Consider the following 26,026-nt stretch of genomic DNA (forward strand, 5'->3'; position numbering starts at 1 on the left):
TTTTATTATAAAGTGGTTAATTCCTGTAGAGGTAGAGGTTTTGTACTGTAGAGGTAAACAATCGTAGAATAACACTTTTCTTTAGGTTTGGTAGCTTGTTCAAGGTCTTACACTTGTAACGTTAAAAACTGACTCACTCGTATCTGAAAATGATAGAAATAATTCATTTTAAGTTGCTTTATAAATATTAATAAACATCTTGATCACATTATTTTACTTATCCTATCAATAGATGGCTGTTTTTAGCCAAATTAAAAAATATAAAATTTGTACTTAATGTTTTAAAAATGGTTACTTTTTACTTTATACATGACTTAATTTTATTTCATAAAATTTACTCCTGACCATCATTTTTACTTTTACCACTTTAACTAATTTCTTTTTTAAACATTACTAGCATTTATAAATGTTTTTTTTTTTTTAAATGCTAGTAATGTTTGTTTATTAACTCAGATAGATCTATTTTTTATTTAATTTCAACAGACGACGGTTTATTTAAAGCGAACGAAAAATTGTTTAATTTGGATTAAATAAGAGATTTGGTATGTTTAAAATATGCTTTCATTTTTCAAGTATTTATTGAAAATTAGGGGAATGTTTTAAACCTAATTAATCATTAAAATTGTAATATATGAGTCATCATGCAATACTTTAAGGGTTTTTTATTTTTTAATAAGGTAAAATCATTGGAGAAACAATAAATAGGATTGTTCCTAAAAATTTACCTGGCATTGTTGGAGTTATTATGCTAATACATAAGTTTGGAAGACCAGTGTGAGAGAGATGATGCTGATTTTTTTTAAAATTTGATCTTCAAATGACAAATTATTTTGCTGCAAGCACGTTAAGGGCACCCATTCCTGTAATTACATTTAAAGTTACATTTTAAACATTTACATTTCCTTACAAAATAATTTTATTCATTTTCTTTCCTAGATAATAAGTAGTGCAATAGGTTTAATAAGGAAGCTCTTGGGTTTCAGTAACTTGATTTCCACTGTACACTATTCAGAACGGCCCAGCCACTAAATGACTTAGATGTGATCGCGCCTAATTAAGTTCAAACTAATCTACGCTATCAGAACTATTTACTATTAAATGCTAAAGTATTCTATTTAATGATATTAAATAGAAGCCGCTGAAACTCAATTCTCTTACAGAAATCATTACCTTATTCCCAAAAACACAACTTTACAATACCAACCATCTTGACAATACGTCAGATAGTGGATCTACAAATACTCATTCGCAATTACTTATCCAATTTCCATACACTCTGCGTCCTGTATTCTACTGATAATTAAGCAAAATATTATTTAAGAGCAATCTGAATTCATTCCAGTCCACTAAGAACTTTCACTTTATCCACATATTGCCAATTATCAGCAATTACTCGAAAAAAAAAAGAAGGTGGGAAAGTGGCCTAAATTCGCCGTTTTAAGTAAGCAATGAGCAACATAAAATCATCTAAAACCACTTTCTTTTACAATGGTTATAATTGGACCAATCTTATTGATAACTCACATCAATAAATAAAGAAGGTGGCAAAATATTGTTAACTGAAGTGTTTCAGAACATTTGGATCCATCCGAATTGATTTTTCAAATCTAACATTTCATTTAGGGCCTATGACTCTACACTGTAGTAGTAAATGCATGTATTTTATCTAATAAAACATTCATTTTTATTGGAAACGTTTAGAGAGTTGATTTTTTAGATATAACTCATACATAGAATTAAATAAATCTATATTTCTTCAAAATTCGTGGTTAGTATTTAAATTTTGCTGCCTTCTAGAACCTACTATAAGAAGATTTTAGTAAACCATACAATTTGTTGATATTTTTGAATAAAAAGAAATGCCTGTAATTCAATGTTTCAAGAATATTAACTTTTTTACTATTATTACAAATATAATTCACAAATTTATCTTTGCTTTTAAGCTTAGTTTGATCTTATTTGTTGGTAAACTTTATTTGTTGGCTAATCTGGGTAAGAAGATTATACAGAAACTGAACGGTAATAAACTATCATCTTTTTTACAACAACGTTTTACAGGTATGATAAAATTTATTAAATTTTCAAAGATTTCTATAGAAATTACATAGAATAACTTTTTTTTGATAATAAACTGCTGTACGTTCACATAGATGATGGTAAATCACATAATTGATGGCATTTTGAACGGAATGCGATCCCAGATTCAAATAATTTTTACGAATTTTAATCTTCAGAATTCTAAGTGGTATTTTATTGTTAAAATACATTAATTTGATCTGAAATTGCTATTTTTATAAATATTGATCAACCAGAAAAGTAAATATTGTATGTACATATATGTGGTTGAGTATTGATTGGTTTTGGAGCTGTCTTGGTGAACTGAACATCACATCTGGAGTCTAAACTGCCCTTAAGTATAACATAACTTGTTTAAAGCAGCCACATCACATAAACAGAAACTAAATTTTATTTTTTAGACCAACAGAAAGAAATTGATTGAGAACACTTACGGGAAAAAGGAAGATTGGGTAAAGGCTGATTTAAGTTATTTATAAAACGGCTCACAGGTAAAAGTTTCCGCCTACACTTAACTATTATTCTTAAATATGATGTACAATTCAATTACAATGAATAAATGATCAGTAAATGCGAGCTAAACTTTCAATATGAAAGATATTGACGTAACTAGTACGTAGGTTTTACTTTAGGGCTTACCATGAACAATTTCAACACAAGATTAATATCTTACCACTAATGTAGTATTACAGGCAATGAAGATTTTGCAAAAATAATAACTTAAAAAAGAAAATTATCGCGTAGGTTCGTGGAAATTTGCCACGTACAAGAATAGGTAATAGGTTAAGTACTTTTTACGGATTTTCTAAAAAGAGCTTCAAAGATTTTGTTTAAACTTTGTGTACTTTTTATTTAAGCCGCATTACATAAATTTTACTGAAAACCGTTCTCTGAAAACTTATTTTGAGACCACTTTTGGAGTACAACTTCAGCCCTAGGTCAACATCGTAAAATAGCATTTAAATAAAATTTTGAGTTTTACCCTTAACTTATCATTAAACTTTACCTATTATTTAATAAAAATACCAAATTTGAAGAAAATCTATCGAGCAGATTTTCAGGAATTAGCCAAAGAAGGTCAGGAGTACAGGTGCTCATTTTTGCCTAATAAAACTATTTCTAGTGGGAAAAAATCCTTTTAACTACTTAATTCACCTTGATAATTTAATATTCTTTCATTTTTTAAAAGAAAAAAATTAGTATTATTAATTTTAAACTGGAACTACTTTTTGTATTCTTCCGCAAAACCATGTGCTTTTGAGTGACGTCATAAAGTAGTCCCAAATTAATAATTTAAAAAAAGCCTTTAAAACTATTAGTAGTGTGGGAAAATAATTTTTTTATCTAAATTAACTTGTTATTAATCCATTTTAAACAGAATTATGCTTAAATTTGACTTTATAAAAAATCAAAGTTCAAATATGGCGACTAACGGATTTTTGCAGTCAGTTGCCATTGGGCTCCCGACAAGTCAACATCTATGCTGTACACGTAAGTAAGATTTTATTATTTATTTAATTAATTTCAATCAAATTTTTATTAAAATTAATAAAGTGATACAACTATATTAAATTTACGGAGTTTTAGATATTTTTTTACTAAAAAATTAAAAGAAATGAATTAGCACGTGGTCGACCAACGAATCTTGCATGCCCGAACAAGCAATAATTCTTATTTCTTTAATTATTTTCCTATTTCACTCAATTAATTTTTAGATTTTATCATGAAATTAATTTTTATTATTATTTTAAATATTTTTTAACGAAAAAATTTAAAAAATTGAATTAGCACGTGGTCGACCAATGAATCTCGCATGTCTGGACAAGCAATAATTCGTATTTCTTTAATTATTTTTCTATTTCACTTTAATAATTTTTACATTTTAACATGAAATTAATTTTTATTAATTTTTAACTGGAACTACTTTTTGTATTTTTCCGCAAAACCATGTGCTTTTGAGTGACGTCATAAAGTAGTCCCAAATTATTTATTTAAAAAAAGACTTTAAAACTATTAATAGTGTGGGAAAATAATTTTTTTATCTAAATTAACTTGTTATTAATCCATTTTAAACAGAATTATGCTTAAATTTGATTTTAAAAAAAATCCAAGTTCAAATATGGCGACTAACGGATTTTTGCAGTCAGTTGCCATTGGGCTCCCGACCAGTCAACATCTATGCTGTTCACGTAAGTAAGATTTTATTATTTATTTAATTAATTTCAATCAAATTTTTATTAAAATTAATAAAGTGATACAACTATATTAAATTTACGGAGTTTTAGATATTTTTTTAACTAAAAAATTAAAAGAATTAAATTAGCATGTGGTCGACCAACGAATCTTGCATGCCTGAACAAGCAATAATTCTTATTTCTTTAATTATTTTCCTATTTCACTTAATTAATTTTTAGATTTTATCATGAAATTAATTTTTATTATTATTTTAAATATTATTTTTACTAAGAAATTGGAAAAATTGAACTAGCACGTGGTCGACCTACGAATCTTGCATGCCTGAACAAGCAATAATTCTTATTGCTTTAATTATTTTTCTATTTCACTTTATTAATTTTTACATTTTGACTTGTAATTAATGTTTATTCTAATTTTAAATTTAGTTATTTATTTTTTGGTTGTAAAGCGCACAATAAGAAAGGCAACCTTCACTTTGGAGATAAGCATTGAATAAAAGGAAAGATATAAATATATTTGATTTAAAATACATACACTAAGCGAATTTATGATTCTTATGAGTAATGGGCTAGTCAATTACTTCATAAAAAAAAAATTTAAGCTATGGAAAGATCCATCAATTTCTATTTAAAACAATTGGAGGACTTTTCGTTTCCCTAAAAATATTTCTTATATTCTTAAATATAATATACTAGACTGAAGGAAAATAAAATATTCAAAGTTTATGAGAAATTTTATTATAATAATTCTTCCATTACACTTCGATACAGCAAATATTAAAACGTTCTCAATTATTGAAAACAATATCTAGATTTTAAGTTTGTATAATGCATTAATAAGGAAAGATAATCCTTAACCTTATAGTTATTGCGATAATTGGTAAATAATTTTGGGGAGCGAAATCTGATCTCTACCTCCACGAGGTGCTCCCTGGGCAACTACTCCCGGGAGTAGGCTAACAGAGACAGTACACGTTTCAAAGCTCAAATGTAGCTTCAATTAACACTTACTTTTACAAATTTTCTAGTATAATCTTTCGCTTCAATGTTAATTATAATTCCACTTATTTTATATGTTCATATTTAATTACTATGGTGTAACTAATAGCATGATAATAGTGCATGAAAAAACTAAATCATTTCACTAATTGCATGTTCACTAATCACCTAAATGAATACTTGGAATTATAATTATTTAAAACATTTTAGTGGCCACTAACAATGTTTTTACTCGGTTTTTTAAAAGTTAATGTAAATCAAATATACCAACTAATTAATTATTGTGTTTGATTTATCACGGATACACATCCTGCACAACACTTCGTGACAAAAAACACTGGCTCCGATTTTATACATTACACGTTTCATCGTTTTAAAATCTTTTGTTTCTTGGTTGATTTGTTTAATTTCAGGCTGGGGTTTATGTTGCTAATCGTCTTCTTGTTCTTTCTTGAATTTCGTTTCTTTGTTGGTTTTGCAGACTCTGTTTTCTTCAAGTCTGTATCTTTTTGTAAGCACAATTACCCACCAGTCCGATCAGAAAAAACTATATCTTAGGAATTTCAATGAATGACTAAAATATCTAGTTTATAAGTTAGGATAAGCTTGGTTGTAAGTTAGGCAAGTGAGCCCTTGCCATATAAGAAGAAACCATATCAAAGGAATTTCAATGGATGACTAAAATATCTAGTTTGTAAGTTAGGTTAGGCGTAGTTGTAACTTGGGCAAGTGTGCCCCTGCCATATAAGAAGAAACCATATCCAAGGAATTTCAATGGATGACTAAAATATCTAGTTTGTAAGTTAGGTTAAGCTTAGTTGTAAGTTGGGCAAGTGTGCCCCGGCCATATAAGAAGAAACCATATCAAAGGAATTTCAATGGATGACTAAATTATCTAGTTTGTAAGTTAGGTTAAGTTTAGTTGTAAGTTGGGCAAGTGAGCCTTTGCCATATAAAAAGAAACCATATCAAAGGAATTTCAATGGATGACTAAAATATCTAGTTTGTAAGTTAGGTTAAGCTTAGTTGTAAGTTGGGCAAGTGTGCCCCGGCCATATAAGAAGAAACCCTATCAAAGGAATTTCAATGGATGACTAAAATATCTAGTTTGTAAGTTAGGTTAAGCTTAGTTGTAAGTTGGGCAAGTGTGCCCCGGCCATATAAGAAGAAACCATATCAAAGGAATTTCAATGGATGACTAAAATATCTAGTTTGTAAGTTAGGTTAAGCTTAGTTGTAAGTTGGGCAAGTGTGCCCCGGCCATATAAGAAGAAACCATATCAAAGGAATTTCAATGGATGACTAAATTATCTAGTTTGTAAGTTAGGTTAAGCTTAGTTGTAAGTTGGGCAAGTGTGCCCCTGCCATATAAGAAGAAACCATATCTTAGGAATTACAATGGATGGCTTAAGTATCTAGTTTGTAAGTTAGGTTAAGCTTAGCAGTAAGTTTGGCAACTGTGCCCTCGCCATATAAGAAGAAACCATATCTTAGAAATTACAACGGATGGCTAAAGTATCTAGTTTGTAAGTTAGATTAAGCTTAGTAGTAAGTTGGGCAAGTGTGCCCCTGCCATATAAGAAGAAACCATATCAAAGGAATTTCAATGGATGCCTAAAGTATCTAGTTTATAAGTTAGGTTAAGCTTAGTTGTAAGTTGGGCAAGTGTGCCCCGGCCATATAAGAAGAAACCATATCAAAGGAATTTCAATGGATGACTAAATTATCTAGTTTGTAAGTTAGGTTAAGCTTAGTTGTAAGTTGGGCAAGTGTGCCCCTGCCATATAAAAAGAAACCATATCAAAGTAATTTCAATGGATGACTAAATTATCTAGTTTGTAAGTTAGGTTAAGCTTAGTTGTAAGTTGGGCAAGTGTGCCCCTGCCATATAAGAAACCATATCAAAGGAATTTCAATGGATGACTAAAATATCTAGTTTGTAAGTTAGGATAAGCTTAGTTGTAAGTTGGGCACGTATGCCCCTGCCCTATAAGAAGAAACCATATCAAAGGAATTTCAATGGATGACTAAAATATCTAGTTTGTAAGTTAGGTTAAGCTTAGTTGTAAGTTGGGCAAGTGAGCCTTTGCCATATAAGAAGAAACCATATCAAAGGAATTTCAATGGATGACTAAATTATCTAGTTTGTAAGTTAGGTGAAGCTTAGTTGTAAGTTGGGCACGTATGCCCCTGCCATATAAGAAGAAACCATATCAAAGGAATTTCAATGGATGACTAAAATATCTAGTTTGTAAGTTAGGTTAAGCTTAGTTGTAAGTTGGGCAAGTGTGCCCCTGCCATATAAGAAGAAACAATATCTAAGGAATTTCAATGGATGACTAAATTATCTAGTTTGTAAGTTAGGTTAAGCTTAGTTGTAAGTTGGGAAAGTGAGCCTTTGCCATATAAGAAGAAACCATATCAAAGGAATTTCAATGGATGACTAAATTATCTAGTTTGTAAGTTAGGTTAAGCTTAGTTGTAAGTTGGGCAAGTGTGCTCCTGCCATATAAGAAGAAACCATATCAAAGGAATTTCAATGGATGACTAAAATATCTAGTTTGTAAGTTAGGTTAAGCTTAGTTGTAAGTTGGGCAAGTGTGCACCTGCCATATAAGAAGAAACCATATCAAAGGAATTTCAATGGATGACTAAATTATATAGTTTGTAAGTTAGGTTAAGCTTAGTTGTAAGTTGGGCAAGTGTGCACCTGCCATATAAGAAGAAACCATATCAAAGGAATTTCAATGGATGACTAAAATATCTAGTTTGTAAGTTAGGTTAAGTTTAGTTGTAAGTTGGGCAAGTGAGCCTTTGCCAAATAAGAAGAAACCATATCAAAGGAATTTCAATGGATGACTAAAATATCTAGTTTGTAAGTTAGGTTAAGTTTAGTTGTAAGTTGGGCAAGTGAGCCTTTGCCATATAAGAAGAAACCATATCAAAGGAATTTCAATAGATGATTAAATTATCTAGTTTGTAAGTTAGGTTAAGCTTAGTTGTAAGTTGGGCAAGTGTGCCCCTGCCATATAAGAAGAAACCATATCTTAGGAATTACAATGGATGGCTAAAGTATCTAGTTTATAAGTTAGGTTATGCTTAGTTGTAAGTTGGGAAAGGTGCCCTTGCTATATAAGAAGAAACCATATCTTAGCGATCTCAATGGATGCTTTATGTAATTACTTGGGAAATATACACCTGTCATATCACAAGAAATCACATCTTAGGAATCAAAATATATGCCATATATAAATAGTTTACCAGAATGCGTCTGCCATTTAAGAAGAAACCATATCTTAGGAATTACAATGGATGGCTAAAGTATCTAGTTTGTAAGTTAGGTTAAGCTTAGTTGTAAGTTTGGCAGTATGCCCCGACCATATAAGAAGAAACTATATCAAAGAAATTTCAATGGATGGCTAAAGTATCTAGTTTGTAAGTTAGGTTAAGCTTAGTTGTATGTTGGGCAAGGTGCCGCTGATATAGAAAAAGAAACCATATCTTAGGAATTACAATGGATGGCTAAAGTATCTAGTTTGTAAGTTAGGTTAAGCTTAATTTTAAGTTGGGCAAGAGTGCCTCGGTTATATCAAAAGAAACCATATCAAAGGAATTTCAATGGATAGCTAAATTATCTAGTTTATAAGTTAGGTTAAGCTTAGTTGTAAGTTGGGAAAGGTGCCCTTGCTATATAAGAAAAAACCATATCTTAGCGATCTCAATGGATGCTTTATGTAATTACTTGGGAAATATACACCTGTCATATCACAGAAATCATATCTTAGGAATCAAAATATATGCCATATATAAATAGTTTGCCAGAATGCGTCTGCCATATAAGAAAAAACCATGTCTTAGGAATCACAATTGATCGCTTAAGTATTTAGTATTAAGTATTTAAGTATTTAGTTTAAAAGTTAGCTTAGTTGTAAGTTGGGCAGTATGCCCCTACCATATAAGAAGAAACCACATCAAAGGAATTTAAATGGATGGCTCAAGTATCTAGTTTGTAAGTTAGGTTAAGCTTAGCTGTAAGTTTGGCAACTGTGCCCTCGCCATATAAGAAGAAACCATATCTTAGAAATTACAACGGATGGCTAAAGTATCTAGTTTATAAGTTAGGTTAAGCTTAGTTGTATGTTGGGCAAGGTGCCGCTGCTATATAAAAAGAAACCATATCTTAGGAATTACAATGGATGGCTAAAGTATCTAGTTTGTAAGTTAGGTTAAGCTTAATTTTAAGTTGGGCAAGGGTGCCTCGGTTATATCAAAGGAAACCATATCAAAGGAAACCATATCAAAGGAATTTCAATGGATAGCTAAATTATCTAGTTTATAAGTTAGGTTAAGCTTAGTTATAAGTTGGGCAAGTGTGCCCCTGCCATATAAGAAGAAACCATATCTTAGGAATTACAATGGATGGCTAAAGTATCTAGTTTGTAAGTTAGGTTAAGCTTAGTTGTAAGTTGGGCAAGTGTGCCCCGGCCATATAAGAAGAAACCATATCAAAGGAATTTCAATGGATGACTAAATTATCTAGTTTGTAAGTTAGGTTAAGTTTAGTTGTAAGTTGGGCAAGTGAGCCTTTGCCATATAAAAAGAAACCATATCAAAGGAATTTCAATGGATGACTAAAATATCTAGTTTGTAAGTTAGGTTAAGCTTAGTTGTAAGTTGGGCAAGTGTGCCCCGGCCATATAAGAAGAAACCCTATCAAAGGAATTTCAATGGATGACTAAAATATCTAGTTTGTAAGTTAGGTTAAGCTTAGTTGTAAGTTGGGCAAGTGTGCCCCGGCCATATAAGAAGAAACCATATCTTAGGAATTACAATGGATGGCTTAAGTATCTAGTTTGTAAGTTAGGTTAAGCTTAGCAGTAAGTTTGGCAACTGTGCCCTCGCCATATAAGAAGAAACCATATCTTAGAAATTACAACGGATGGCTAAAGTATCTAGTTTGTAAGTTAGATTAAGCTTAGTAGTAAGTTGGGCAAGTGTGCCCCTGCCATATAAGAAGAAACCATATCAAAGGAATTTCAATGGATGCCTAAAGTATCTAGTTTATAAGTTAGGTTAAGCTTAGTTGTAAGTTGGGCAAGTGTGCCCCGGCCATATAAGAAGAAACCATATCAAAGGAATTTCAATGGATGACTAAATTATCTAGTTTGTAAGTTAGGTTAAGCTTAGTTGTAAGTTGGGCAAGTGTGCCCCTGCCATATAAAAAGAAACCATATCAAAGTAATTTCAATGGATGACTAAATTATCTAGTTTGTAAGTTAGGTTAAGCTTAGTTGTAAGTTGGGCAAGTGTGCCCCTGCCATATAAGAAACCATATCAAAGGAATTTCAATGGATGACTAAAATATCTAGTTTGTAAGTTAGGTTAAGCTTAGTTGTAAGTTGGGCACGTATGCCCCTGCCCTATAAGAAGAAACCATATCAAAGGAATTTCAATGGATGACTAAAATATCTAGTTTGTAAGTTAGGTTAAGCTTAGTTGTAAGTTGGGCAAGTGAGCCTTTGCCATATAAGAAGAAACCATATCAAAGGAATTTCAATGGATGACTAAATTATCTAGTTTGTAAGTTAGGTGAAGCTTAGTTGTAAGTTGGGCACGTATGCCCCTGCCATATAAGAAGAAACCATATCAAAGGAATTTCAATGGATGACTAAAATATCTAGTTTGTAAGTTAGGTTAAGCTTAGTTGTAAGTTGGGCAAGTGTGCCCCTGCCATATAAGAAGAAACAATATCTAAGGAATTTCAATGGATGACTAAATTATCTAGTTTGTAAGTTAGGTTAAGCTTAGTTGTAAGTTGGGAAAGTGAGCCTTTGCCATATAAGAAGAAACCATATCAAAGGAATTTCAATGGATGACTAAATTATCTAGTTTGTAAGTTAGGTTAAGCTTAGTTGTAAGTTGGGCAAGTGTGCTCCTGCCATATAAGAAGAAACCATATCAAAGGAATTTCAATGGATGACTAAAATATCTAGTTTGTAAGTTAGGTTAAGCTTAGTTGTAAGTTGGGCAAGTGTGCACCTGCCATATAAGAAGAAACCATATCAAAGGAATTTCAATGGATGACTAAATTATATAGTTTGTAAGTTAGGTTAAGCTTAGTTGTAAGTTGGGCAAGTGTGCACCTGCCATATAAGAAGAAACCATATCAAAGGAATTTCAATGGATGACTAAAATATCTAGTTTGTAAGTTAGGTTAAGTTTAGTTGTAAGTTGGGCAAGTGAGCCTTTGCCAAATAAGAAGAAACCATATCAAAGGAATTTCAATGGATGACTAAAATATCTAGTTTGTAAGTTAGGTTAAGTTTAGTTGTAAGTTGGGCAAGTGAGCCTTTGCCATATAAGAAGAAACCATATCAAAGGAATTTCAATAGATGATTAAATTATCTAGTTTGTAAGTTAGGTTAAGCTTAGTTGTAAGTTGGGCAAGTGTGCCCCTGCCATATAAGAAGAAACCATATCTTAGGAATTACAATGGATGGCTAAAGTATCTAGTTTATAAGTTAGGTTATGCTTAGTTGTAAGTTGGGAAAGGTGCCCTTGCTATATAAGAAGAAACCATATCTTAGCGATCTCAATGGATGCTTTATGTAATTACTTGGGAAATATACACCTGTCATATCACAAGAAATCACATCTTAGGAATCAAAATATATGCCATATATAAATAGTTTACCAGAATGCGTCTGCCATTTAAGAAGAAACCATATCTTAGGAATTACAATGGATGGCTAAAGTATCTAGTTTGTAAGTTAGGTTAAGCTTAGTTGTAAGTTTGGCAGTATGCCCCGACCATATAAGAAGAAACTATATCAAAGAAATTTCAATGGATGGCTAAAGTATCTAGTTTGTAAGTTAGGTTAAGCTTAGTTGTATGTTGGGCAAGGTGCCGCTGATATAGAAAAAGAAACCATATCTTAGGAATTACAATGGATGGCTAAAGTATCTAGTTTGTAAGTTAGGTTAAGCTTAATTTTAAGTTGGGCAAGAGTGCCTCGGTTATATCAAAAGAAACCATATCAAAGGAATTTCAATGGATAGCTAAATTATCTAGTTTATAAGTTAGGTTAAGCTTAGTTGTAAGTTGGGAAAGGTGCCCTTGCTATATAAGAAAAAACCATATCTTAGCGATCTCAATGGATGCTTTATGTAATTACTTGGGAAATATACACCTGTCATATCACAGAAATCATATCTTAGGAATCAAAATATATGCCATATATAAATAGTTTGCCAGAATGCGTCTGCCATATAAGAAAAAACCATGTCTTAGGAATCACAATTGATCGCTTAAGTATTTAGTATTAAGTATTTAAGTATTTAGTTTAAAAGTTAGCTTAGTTGTAAGTTGGGCAGTATGCCCCTACCATATAAGAAGAAACCACATCAAAGGAATTTAAATGGATGGCTCAAGTATCTAGTTTGTAAGTTAGGTTAAGCTTAGCTGTAAGTTTGGCAACTGTGCCCTCGCCATATAAGAAGAAACCATATCTTAGAAATTACAACGGATGGCTAAAGTATCTAGTTTATAAGTTAGGTTAAGCTTAGTTGTATGTTGGGCATGGTGCCGCTGCTATATAAAAAGAAACCATATCTTAGGAATTACAATGGATGGCTAAAGTATCTAGTTTGTAAGTTAGGTTAAGCTTAATTTTAAGTTGGGCAAGGGTGCCTCGGTTATATCAAAGGAAACCATATCAAAGGAAACCATATCAAAGGAATTTCAATGGATAGCTAAATTATCTAGTTTATAAGTTAGGTTAAGCTTAGTTATAAGTTGGGCAAGTGTGCCCCTGCCATATAAGAAGAAACCATATCTTAGGAATTACAATGGATGGCTAAAGTATCTAGTTTGTAAGTTAGGTTAAGCTTAGTTGTATGTTGGGCAAGCGTGTCCCTGCCATATAAGAAGAAACCATATCTTAGGAATTACAATGGATGGCTAAAGTATCTAGTTTATAAGTTAGGTTATGCTTAGTTGTAAGTTGTGAAAGGTGCCCTTCCTATATAAGAAGAAACTATATTTTAGCAATCTCAATGGATGCTTTATTTAATTACTTGGGAAATATACACCTGTCATATCACAAGAAATCATATCTTAGGAATCAAAATATATGCCATATATAAATAGTTTGCCCGAATGCGTCTGCCATATAAGAAATAGCCATGTCTTAGGAATCACAGTGGATCGCTTAAGTATTTAGTATTAAGTATTTAAGTATTTAGTTTATAAGTTAGCTTAGTTGTAAGTTGGGCAGTATGCCCCTACCATATAAGAAGAAACCACATCAAAGGAATTTAATTGGATGGCTAAAGTATCTAGTTTGTAAGTTAGGTTAAGCTTAGTTGTAAGTTGGGCAGTATGCCCTACCATATAAGAAGAAACCATATCTTAGGAATTACAATGGATGGCTAAAGTATCTAGTTTGTAAGTTAGGTTAAGCTTAGTTGTAAGTTGGGCAGTATGCCCCTACCATATATGAAGAAACCATATCCAAGCAATTTCAATGGATGGCTAAAGTATCTAGTTTGTAAGTTAGGTTAAGCTTAGCTGTAAGTTGGGCAACTGTGCCCTCGCCATATAAGAAGAAACCATATCTTAGGAATTTCAATTGATGGCTAAATTATCTACTTTATAAGTTAGGTTAAGCCTAGTCGTAAAATGGGCAAGTGTGCCCCTGCCATATAAGAAAAAACCATATCAAAGGAATTTCAATGGATGGCTAAAGTATCTAGTTTATAAGTTAGGTTAAGCTTAGTTGTAAGTTGGGCAAGGTGCCGCTGCTATATAAAAAGAAACCATATCTTAGGAATTACAATGGATGGCTAAAGTATCTAGTTTTTAAGTTAGGTTAAGCTTAATTTTAAGTTGGGCAAGAGTGCCTCGGTTATATCAAAAGAAACCATATCAAAGGAATTTCAATGGATGGCTAAAGAATCTAGTTTATAAGTTAGGTTAAGCTTAGTTGTAAGTTGGGAAAGGTGCCCTTGCTATATAAGAAGAAACCATATCTTAGCGATCTCAATGGATGCTTTATGTAATTACTTGGGAAATATACACCTGTCATATCACAAGAAATCATATCTTAGGAATCAAAATATATGCCATATATAAATAGTTTGCCAGAATGCGTCTGCAATATAAGAAAAAACCATGTCTTAGGAATCACAATGGATCGCTTAAGTATTTAGTATTAAGTATTTAAGTATTTAGTTTATAAGTTAGCTTAGTTGTAAGTTGGGCAGTATGCCCCTACCATATAAGAAGAAACCACATCAAAGGAATTTAAATGGATGGCTAAAGTATCTAGTTTGTAAGTTATGTTAAGCTTAGTTGTAAGGTGGGCTGTATGCCCGTACCATATCGGAAGAAACCATATCTAAGGAATTTCAATGGATGGCTAAAGTATCTAGTTTGTAAGTTAGGTTAAGCTTAGTTGTAAGTTGGGCTGTATGCCCCTGCCATATAAAAAGAAACCATATATTAGGAATTTCAATGGAAGGCTAAAGTATCTAGTTTGTAAGTTATGTTAAGCTTAGTTGTAAGTTGGGCTGTATGCCCGTACCATATCGGAAGAAACCATATCTCAGGAATTTCAATGGATGATGTAATTAGTTTAGGAGGTAGCTTAGTTTTAACTTAGTGAAGTGTCCGTCCTACAGCTCAGAAGAAAACTATATCTTTGGAACCTCAGCAGTGGATCTCAAAGTATTTGATAAGTAGTAGTTTAAGGAAATTGTTTGGAACAAATAGTTTATTTAGTTACGTACTGACTATAGTAGTAATTTTAGTGCAGGTCATCTAATGAATACACAACTTAAACTAATTTGAGTGAACACTTCAATTTTGTTTTGCAGACTGTTGAAGTGCTCTTGAAGTATTGGTATATGTTTAAATTTCACTTGTATTTTTTTTTCTACACTTAGCATTATTGGTACATTTAAGTGGCTTTTTTTCTTTTGGAACAGATAGAGTATATTTCCTGACAATTTATATTTATTAATTAATCTTCGTTTTAATCTTAAAAAGAAGGTTGTATTTTGGTAAAAGAGTGACATTGATTGGTAGAAGAAAACGGTTGAACAGGTTGAAAGCGTACGCTGGTTACTGAGAAACTTGTCGGGATGGTTTCATTTTAAATTCGTCTAAGGGTAGGAGATCTTTTCTAGTTATTATTGATAGCATCCTCAAAGCAGACTTTTTGTTTCTACATTAATAGCTTTGCAGTCAGTCGAAAATCTTTAGGTGTTCTGTTATTAATAATTGAAACACTTACTTTTACAAATTTTGTAGTATAATCTTTCGCTTCAATGTTAATTATAATTCCACTTATTTTACATATTCATATTTAATTAATATGGTGTAACTAATAGCATGATAATAGTGCATGAAAAAACTAAATCATTTCACTAATTGCAAGTTCACTAATCACCTAAATGAATACTTGGAATTATAATTATTTAAAACATTTTAGTGGCCACTAACAATGTTTTTACTCGGTTTTTTAAGAGCAACTGTGAATCAATTTACACAGCCTAATTAATTATTTTAGTAGATTTATTTTAGATACACATTCTGCACAACACTTCGTGACCAAAAAAACACTAGCTCCGATTTTACCTATTACACGTTTCAGTTTTTTTTAATTTGTTGTTTCTTGGTTGATTTGTTGAGTTTCAGGCTGGGGTTTTTGTTGTTAATAATTGTCTTCTTCTTGTTTCTTGAATTTCGTTTTCTTTGTTGCTTTTGCTGACTTGGTTTTCTTCAAGTCTGTATCTTTTTGTAAGCCCAATTACCCACCAGTCCAAAAACCCCTTTCTTTCCGAACGCATTTCTAATTATCCTCTTATTTCTCTAATTGCCCCATCCTAAATATAACCTAGAAATCTAGGTTTACGACATTCTAGTCACTGGTCTATGCAGACAGATCTCCCTGTATATCCTTCAATCACTAAACGATTGATTTACCCTATTCCCTTTTCCTCCAATTTTTTCCCAGACCATTTTTACAAGCTCCATTGTATGGAGTTCTACGTATCCCTAAACCTGCTTAAATGACCAACTAGAATGCGGATGTGGGTAGAAAGGCGTTCTTTGGGGAGCGAAAACTGATCTCTACCTCCTCGAGGTGCTCCCCGGGCAACTACTCCCGGGAGTAGGCTAACAGAGACAGTACACTTTTCAAAGCTCAAATGTAGCTTCAATTAAAAATTTTTCCAAAATTGATTAAACTTTAAATATACAAAGATGTTCTTCTTTGTATTTTCTCACTAACTATAAATTGTGTTATCTGGTGCAGTATCGCGAACGCGGTTGAGATATAGTATATCTAAATTTGATAACAAAAAATAAACTTCAGTTCGAGCTTGAAATAAAACTAATTAGATCTCGTCAAGTTAATTCTTCCACTCCAGCAAGCGGGTCTAATTTTTTTCAACTTTTTTCTGTATTGGTGTTCTCTTTTGACTTAAATTTGCCGTTTACTTTTTATGATCGAAACTTAAATTAAGTAGCGAAAAATTCATTGCCAGCTAAATATACAATTTCTGTACTAATCTAGGAATCAGGGTCCTTCTTAAATCAATAATGGTTTATTTACAAAAACAAGTAAAAGTGATAAACAGAAAAATATATACATAGCGATACTTCATAGCAGAATAAACATTCTGACCTGACACAATTAAAGAAGGCCTTTTGTTAGGTTAAGTGTAGTTTATTTAGTGACGTTACACGGAAATAACTTTATAGTTTACATAACAAATTAAACTATTCATGTTCCAAACAATTAGTTTTAAGTATAGTTAAGATAATTAATAAGATCAAGGATAATGAAGAACGTCCAATGATAATGAAGATGTTGGGAAACCAAAAAAATTGAATGCTACTTTGTTATAAGTTAGTTTTAAGTAACGCTAATCCCAAGCAGTGATGAGGAAAACCAACTTCGTTTAGTTAAGTTAGTTTTAAGAGACTTTAAGTTTGTACATTGTATTTAAAAAAAGATATCTCTTACTGTTTTTCTCCATAATCCTCTTGATATTAAGCACCAATATGACATTAAATTGTATGACCAAGGGCAAAACAGCAATGATATGGAGGCCAAAAATGGTTAATACGAATTAAATAAACAAAAAGCTATAGAGTGAGCCAAATCCTGACACTCAGTGAAACATATGTGGAAGTCAAACATAGTTTTAAATTAATTAATTTAGTAAATTTGTAGCAATAAGTGTGATGCAGTGATGTGAATTTTGTGAAAAAAATTTTGTTAACATAAGTTAGTTTTAGAAAAATGCTTAAATTATTCTGGGGACATATTATTGTTTAGTTGTTAATTAGTTATAAGATATTAGTTAAAGAAACGCTAATTCCAAGCTGCGATAAGGAAGCCAAATACCATTTAAATGCTTATTATTAATAAGTTAGTTATAAGAAACGCTAGACCTAAGCTGGGATGTGGAAAAAACTTATAATTTAATCGATAGTTAGTTATAAGCTAGTTTTAAGAAAACGCGAACGCTAATGCTGTGATGAGGAAACCAAACATCGTTTAGTAATTAAGTTCCCTAGTTTCAAATAATAATTATAATTCTGATGCAGTAATGTGGAAACCAATATGTTTTCAAACGTAATTTAGTTATTAAGTTAGTTCAATAAGATAGTTATAATCTTAATGAGATGATGTGAACACCAAAAAATCTTTCAAACGTGGTTAAATTAGTTAGTTTACTAACTCTTAAGTAAGTATAAACCAGAAGCTGTGATGTGAAAACGGTGTAATATAATACGAAGTTACATGATTCGCACATGTACCAACTTTGATGTCACACATGAGATGGATAAATAGAAAAAGGAATCTAACTCTACAATATTTTTACGTATGGGACATATGTTTTTAACATTCTCATCCAGGTAAAAAAACAAACTTAGTTTTAAGAATTAGTTTTAATGAGTCTGGGATGACGTTATGGATGAGCAAAGTGGATATGGATGAAGGAATGGATTGGAAGTCCTAGAAATATTTTGGATGTAATGGTAGATGGCTTCACGGACAATGGAGAAAAGAATTTGTTCTAATCAATTTGGTGTTGGTTGTAATTGGTCCTTTCGTTGTTGCAAAATCTTAGTTTCTTTTTTTTTACGAAAATGTTTATTGGATCTATTGTAGTTTGTATAATCTCGCATTTGCTTTGAGTGCTATAAGTTGCATTGATACTCCAAAAAATGATTCACATGGACTTTATAAAAACAATTCTTTCCTAGTGTTCAGTGTTCCATATCCAATCGATTATTAATCTCGATTGAATTATAATCACTGCTACTCATCATTGAATTTTTTGGGAGCAGATTTGTAAACTCTGTTCTTATTAGTATTGACCCTCTATATTTATCATTAGCATTTATGTATTTTATTATTTCTCTCATAACTAAAACTGTTGATTATATAGGCATTTATTCCTCCTGAAACTCATCAGTATTGACACACGTTGGAATTTCGTAAAGTTACAAGTTGATACTTGATTAAACTTTTCTTAATGAATCATTCCCTTATGTATTAGGAAGTAAGAATTGAAACTGACTATATCATAAGTGACAATGAAAACTGATAGATAGCACTAGTTTTAGTTACATTTTTAGTTGTAGTTTTGTTTAAGTATAGCATTAGTTTTAGAGTAGCGATAGAATTAAGAATTAGTTAGGTATAGTTGTAAGAATTAGTTATAGAAGTAGGTATATTTTTAGCACTAGTTATAGAAGAAGGTATAGTTTTAAGAATTCGTAATAGAAGTAGTTATAGTTTTAACGAATTAGTTATAGAAGTAGGTATAGTTTTAAGCACATTTAAAGGCCATCATATCAGTTTACATTCATTGAAAAAGTTCAGGTGTAGTGAGAAGCAGTTTTAATAGATAACTAACCTAATTTGTTTAAAATTCTAACTTCTCCTACATTATGTTACTAACCTGTAAAAAACTAGCTCCTAACCCAACTTCGAATAGAAGATAAGTGAATTTGAAGCTAATTTCCAGACATTCAATTTTACTCTTTTATTCCTCTAAAACTATCTGCACCTTACGCTCCTTTGCACGTTAATAAAAAAACAATTGCTAGCTTAAATGTGACACTTAATTCTTCTAGAGTTCACTACTAATACGATATATTTTTAAAGTATGGTACCATACTACTTATATCCGGACTAATATAAAATAAAACGGTGCGATTTGTATTAGCGGTCTTCTAGGAAACGATAAAATCCGGGTATTTAGATAATCCGTGAACGTCAAAACATTCGCTATTAAATATCCACCGTCCGACTTACTATTTTATTTTAAAGAGTTTAAAAGATTATTCGGCGCGGAGCGTGTTCGGGAAATAATTCGGTGTGGCAAACGGAACTAAATCGGTTACCGGTGTATTTCGATGGTACGTGATCTCTAGAACATTTATATACGACATATGTCGCCAAAGAATTAATTTACTGTTATTAATGTGCCAAGCAGAACTGGGCGCAGAGTATGTAGGAGTTCTAATTTAGTGAAATTGCTTGTCTTACTTCGAATTGTGTGCTTCAGTCCATTTGTACGGTTTTATGTGTATATTATAATGTTGGTTAAACATTTATGTAGAATTTAAATTCTATAAAATTTCAAAAAATGTGCTTTTATTTAATACGTTCAACGTTTTGAATTTAATGTTTTGGAATAGTTTTTCTTTCTGTTGAGAGTTTAATGTTCATGGACTTGTTTTCGCTGCAGTAGATTAACAATCCATAGGGGTTAAACTCTAAATAGATGAAATCCTTTTTTTTAGATTCGAAACGTGTGAAGTTAAATAAAAGTATTTTTGTCTTTATGGTTAATGTAAATTTTAAACGTATTAGTAATCAAATATTTAGAAGCTCATTTACTTCTTTCATTTTTGTGTTTACTTTGACCTTGATCTCCGAAATCTGACTAGATTGTTAGGCGAACAGAGAGCTTCGTTTTGTTTGGTTAGTGTTCTAAGTGAATTCTCGATAGCTGTTCTTCAGACAAAAATGGTCCATTGTAAATTAATTGTATCTTTAAAGGCAGTTACTTTCGTTTTGTAGATAGTAAATGGATGTAAACCTGATACCTCTTTTTTATGATTCTTTGATGTTCTTGGTTCATAGATTCTTTGTAGGCTGTTATTTCTGCTATGCAGCTAGAGCATGGAACTAATCCAAACCACCGCATTACGTAAATCTACGTCTTATGAAACTCCAACCTAGCAAAAATTAGAATAGAAAAATCATTAGTTTTTAAGTTTACTTAGTTATAAGATGAGGAATTTTTAGCTATCATGACAGAAGAAAGCTATATGATTGGAATCCCAATGGGTGCCAGCTGAAATCAGCTCTAAGTTAACTTGGCTACAAGACAAGAGAAATGAACCATTTATGTCAGATGAATGTAATATTCTTAGAATCGCAAAGGTTGCCTAACCAAATTCACATTTTACGAATAATATTGGGTGTGACAGGTGTTTAATTTGTAAAGTAATGGTTTAGATTAAGCTTTAAAAGTTCGCGTTTATATTTTAAGACTTCATCTATTGGTCTTCACATCACTTGCAAGTAATTAAGTAATTTAGGAGTAATCCATATGCACCCTCAAATTCAGACGAAAACGAAATCTTAGGAATCTGAATGGCTGCCAAAGGTGATTAGTTGTTAGTAAGTTAAGTTAGCTGTAAGTCGGGCAAAATACTCCTTCAGGACAGGCAAAACCCTTATCGTTGGAATATCAACGTTTGCCAAACGTGATTAGTTAGTAAGTTAAGTTAGCTATAAGTTGGACGAAATACACCCTCCATGTAAGACGAAACCCATATCTTTGGAATATTAATAAAAGCCACACGTGATTAGTTTGTATGGGAATAGAATAATTTAACCTTATACTCTTGTACGCGATATTAATTCAATGATATTTTTTTTATTCACATCATCTGCAGTTAGCTTATTTAGATAGTAAATAGTTTTTAGTTAGCATAGTTATAAGTTGGGCATCATGCCACCGCCTTATTAGAAGAAACCTTGTCTAAAGAACCTCAACAGATGCCTTAGTAATTAGTTTATAAGATGTTTTAGTTGTAAGTTGGGCAAGTGTGCCCCTGCCATATAAGAAGAAACCATATCTTAGGAATTTCAATGGATGGCTAAAGTATCTAGTTTGTAAGTTAGGTTAAGCTTAGTTGTAAGTTGGGAAAGTGTGCCCCTGCCATATAAGAAGAAACCACATCAAAGGAATTTCAATGGATGGCTAAAGTATCTAGTTTGTAAGTTAGGTTAAGCTTAGTTGTAAGTTGGGCAAGTGAGCCCCTGCCATATAGGAAGAAACTATATCTTAGGAATCTCAATGGATTGCATAAGTATCTAGTTTATAAGTTAGGTTAAGCTTAGTTGTAAGTTGGGCAGTAAGCCCCTGCGATATAAGAAGAAACCATATCAAAGGAATTTCAATGGATGGCTAAAGTATCTAGTTTGTAAGTTAGGTTAAGCTTAGTTTTAAGTTGGGCAGTAAGCCCCTGCAATATCTGAACAACCATATCTTAGGAATATCATTGGATGCTTCATGTAATTAGTTGCACAACATGCACTTGTCATTTAAGAGGAAACTATTTATTATGGATCTCTACAGGTGGTTTGAGTAATTAGTTTATAAGTTAGCATAGTTGTAAGTTGGTGCAGTAAGCACCATCCTTCAGCTGAGAAGAAAAGCATATCTTTGGAATCCTAATTGTGCATCTGACATTAGTTCATAAGTAGTTGATAAGTAGTTTTTTAAGGAAATTGTTTGGAACAAATCGTTCATTTAGTTACATACCGACTATAATAGTAATTTCAGTGCACGACATCTAATAGGACATCACTAATTTGAGTGAATACTTCAATTTTGCTTTGCAGACTGTTGAAGTGCTCTTGATGTATTGTGTATGTTTAAATTTCTCTTGTATATTTTTTTCTACACTTATTGGTGTGGAATTCCATTGATATTGGTGCATTTAAGTGGCTTTTTTTCTTTTGGAACCGATAGAGTATATTTGCTGGCAATATATTTTTATTAATTAATATTCGTTTTAATCTTAAAAAGAAGATTGTATTTAGGCAAAAGAGTGACATTGATTAGAAGAAGAAAACGGTTGAACAGGTTGATAGCTACCCCAGCAAAAGATAGTTCCCAGGAGTCAGATAGTATTACGTTAATAGCTTCGCAGTCAGTCGGAAATTTTTAGGGCTTTTATTTTTAATAATTGATTCACTTACTTTTACAAATTTTCTAGTATAATCTTTCGCTTCAATGTTAATTATAATTCCACTTATTTTACATTTTCATTTTTAATTAATATGGTGTAACTAATAGCATGATAATAAGGCATGAAAATATTAAATCATTTCACTAATTGCATGTTCACTACTCACCTAAATGAATACTTGGAATTATAATTATTTAAAACATTTTAGTGGCCACTAACAATGTTTTTACTCGGTTTACACAGTAATTCACAGCAACTGTGAATCAATTTAAACAGACAAATTAATTATTTTAGTAGATTTATTTTAGGTACACATTCTGCACAACACTTCGTGACAAAAAAACACTTGCTCCGATTTTACCCTTTACACGTTTCAGTTTTTTTTAATTTGTTGTTTGTTGGTAGATTTGTTTAGTTTCAGACTGGGGTTTTTGTTGTTAATAATTGTCTTCTTCTTGTTTCTTGAATTTCGTTTTCTTTGTTGGTTTTGCAGACTTTGTTTTCTTCATGTCTGTATCTTTTTTTTTATAATGCCAATTACTCACCAGTCCAAAAACCCTATTCTTTCCGAACGCCTTTCTGATTATCCCCCCTATCGTCCTATCCTATACGTAACCTAGAAATCTAGGTTTACGTCATTCTAGTCATTGGTCTACGCAGACAGATCTCCCTGTATATCCCTCACTCACTAAACGATTTATCTACCCTATTCCTTTATCCCCCGATTTCTCCTGATCCATTTTTAAAAACTCCATTGACCGGAGTTCTACTTAATCCTAGCCTGCTTTAAAGACCAACTAGAATGCGGTTGTGGGTAGAAAGGCGTTCTTTGGGGAGCGAAAACTGATCTCTACCTCCTCGAGGTGCTTCCTGGGCAACTACTCCCGGGAGGAGGCTAACAGAGACAGTACACTTTTCAAAGCTTAAAAATAGCTTTCACTAAAATTTTTCCAAATTTAATTATACTTTATAAATACAAAGATTTTCATTAATGATAAAACCTGCCTTAAGGTGTAAGTGGACTAGCCACTTCTTTGGGGACCTTGGCGTCCATGCGGGTTCCCTAGCCTAACAACACGAACAATATGCAGTAACAGAACATATGCTCATTTTAATGCAAATTTTTTTAAAAAAATTCAGTTAAACTAGACTTACAATTCTTGTTTTCTAAAAAATCAAAGAAAATCTATTACTTACTTTCCTAAAGTCGTAAAGAGAAAATGTAGATTGCTAGGTGATTAAACTGGAAACAGAGCACTCATATTTCACGTTTTCCAAATGAAACAGCCTGCAGTCTTGTACACCTCTTGACTGCATTTCTGTTAAAATTCAATACATTTATTGCAAAAAACCAAAACACTATTTAAAGAACCAAAGTATTCCACTTTTGTTCTTTATTACCTACAATCACAATACACCAAAAGAAATGTACACTTGTACACTGTACAGTATTAATGGAGGGAAACTTCTAGAATCATGTGACCCTTTTGTGACTTTTCAGAAAGACAGTGTAGCAATTATATATTTAATATTTAACAATATGAAATATGTTATAATCAATTGAAAGTATTTTTAAATTTTAAATATAAAATCATTTTTATAAAACCTTCTGAGAAGTAGTTATAATAATGTTTAAAATAATTTCTTATTTCTTTATACTGTTCCTGTGAACCTATCAAGATAACATACTTACTAGATTCACTTGAGCATCATGATTCAGTGACTAAATCTAAATCACTAAATCAAACAGAAAAAAATTCAAGAGAACCATCATGCGATTTTCTTTTATTATAATAATTGTCAAGGTTCTTCCATTACACTTCGATACTGCTAATCTTAAAACTTCTCAAATCTAAACAATATCTAGATTTTAAATTTGTACATTGCATTTATAAGAAAAGATATCCCTAAATCTTATTGTTATTCTCCACGATACTGGCATTCGTATTCTGAGATGACCAGCACGCAGCACGGATTTAAATCCAATTGAACATCTTCTTTTAGCCCTCCCGTAACGTTATACTTCTTATATTTGCTAACTAAAATAAAATGTAGAATAAAAAAGTTACAGAGAAAAAAAATAACGCATTTTTAAAGTGCGCCACTTTTTTTTGTGGAGCAGTATAGTTTACCTGCGAAATAAACTATTCATGTTCCAAACAATTAGTTTTAAGTATAGTTAAGATAATTAATAAGATCAAGGATAATGAAGAACGTCCAATGATAATGAAGATGTTGGGAAACCAAAAAATTTAAATGCTACTTAGTTATAAGTTAGTTTTAAGTAACGCTAATCCTAAGCTGTGATGAGGAAAACCAACTTCTTTAGTTAAGTTAGTTTTAAGAAACTTTAATTTTGTACATTGTATTAAAATAAAGAAAAAAAGATATCTCTTACTATTTTTCTCCCTAATCCACTTAATATTAAACACCAACTAGCTATGATATGGAAGCCCAAAATGGTTAATACGAATTAAATGAATAAGAAGCTATAGAAGTGAGCCAAATCCTGACACTCAGTGATGTGGCCAACATCACACTTGAGATGGATAAATAGACAAACAAGTCTCCTATTTTAATAAAATATTTTACATATGGGAAAATAAAGAAAAATATTTTTTGTAATTAACATTCTCGTTCAGGTAAAAAAAACACTTAGTTTTAAGAATTAGTTTTAATAAGGCTAGGATGACGTTATGGATGGGCAAAGTGGATATGCATGAATTAGTAGAATTTTAATAATCCTACAAATATTTTGGATGTAATAGTAAGTGGCTTAGCGGACAATGGAGAAAAGAAATTGTTCTAGACAATTTTGGGTTTGTTGAAATTGGTTCTTTTATTGTCACAAAATCTTATAGTTGTTGTTTTTTCCTATTCTTTTTTTTTACGAATATGTTGATTGGATTTTTTGTAGTTTTTATATTCTCGCAATTGGTTTGAGTGAATTGATACTGCAAAAAATGAATCACATGGTCTTTATAAAAACAATAGGTTCCTTCAGTCACAGACCCAGTCGATAATAATCTCAATTGATTAATACTCTCTGCTACTCTTCATTAGTGCGGAATATTTAGGGAAGCAGACTTGTAAACTCTGCTCTGACCCTCTATATTTATCATTAGCATCTATAGATTTTATTGTTACTCTCCTGGCAGAGGCTTTGTTAATTATTTGGGCATTGATTCCTCCTTAAACTCATTAGTGTTAATACCCTCTATTTCAACCATCCTTATGTTTTCTTATTACCGATTATCACGTGTTGTAATTTCGTGAAGTTAAGCTATGATTTTAGATTAGCAATTTTGTGCTAAGCGTATATTATACTCATTAGGTCGGCTAGTTTTCTATGTAGAGTTTCAGGAAAAATGGAAAAATGCTAAATCCTCAGTACTTTACATGAATTTCCTTGTGCTCGGTTGCCAACATGGAATTTTATGCCAACCGTATATTATACTCA

The 26,026-nt window shown here is 31.6% G+C and overlaps 1 long non-coding RNA gene across 1 annotated transcript; it reads right to left on the reverse strand.

The window, feature by feature from the left end:
* Nucleotides 1-24,019, reverse strand: LOC141447410 (uncharacterized). Its single transcript, XR_012454297.1, has 3 exons — nucleotides 23,764-24,019; nucleotides 726-860; nucleotides 1-143 (listed from the first exon to the last, which is right to left on the reverse strand). It is a non-coding gene; the product is annotated as an uncharacterized lncRNA (long non-coding RNA).
* Between the last annotated feature and the right edge of the window lie 2,007 nt (nucleotides 24,020-26,026).

The sequence above is a fragment of the Rhodnius prolixus genome, unplaced genomic scaffold (genome assembly GCF_049639745.1).
Source record: "Rhodnius prolixus isolate KJV_2025 unplaced genomic scaffold, Rpr scaffold_7, whole genome shotgun sequence".
Taxonomy (NCBI): Eukaryota; Metazoa; Arthropoda; class Insecta; order Hemiptera; family Reduviidae; genus Rhodnius; species Rhodnius prolixus.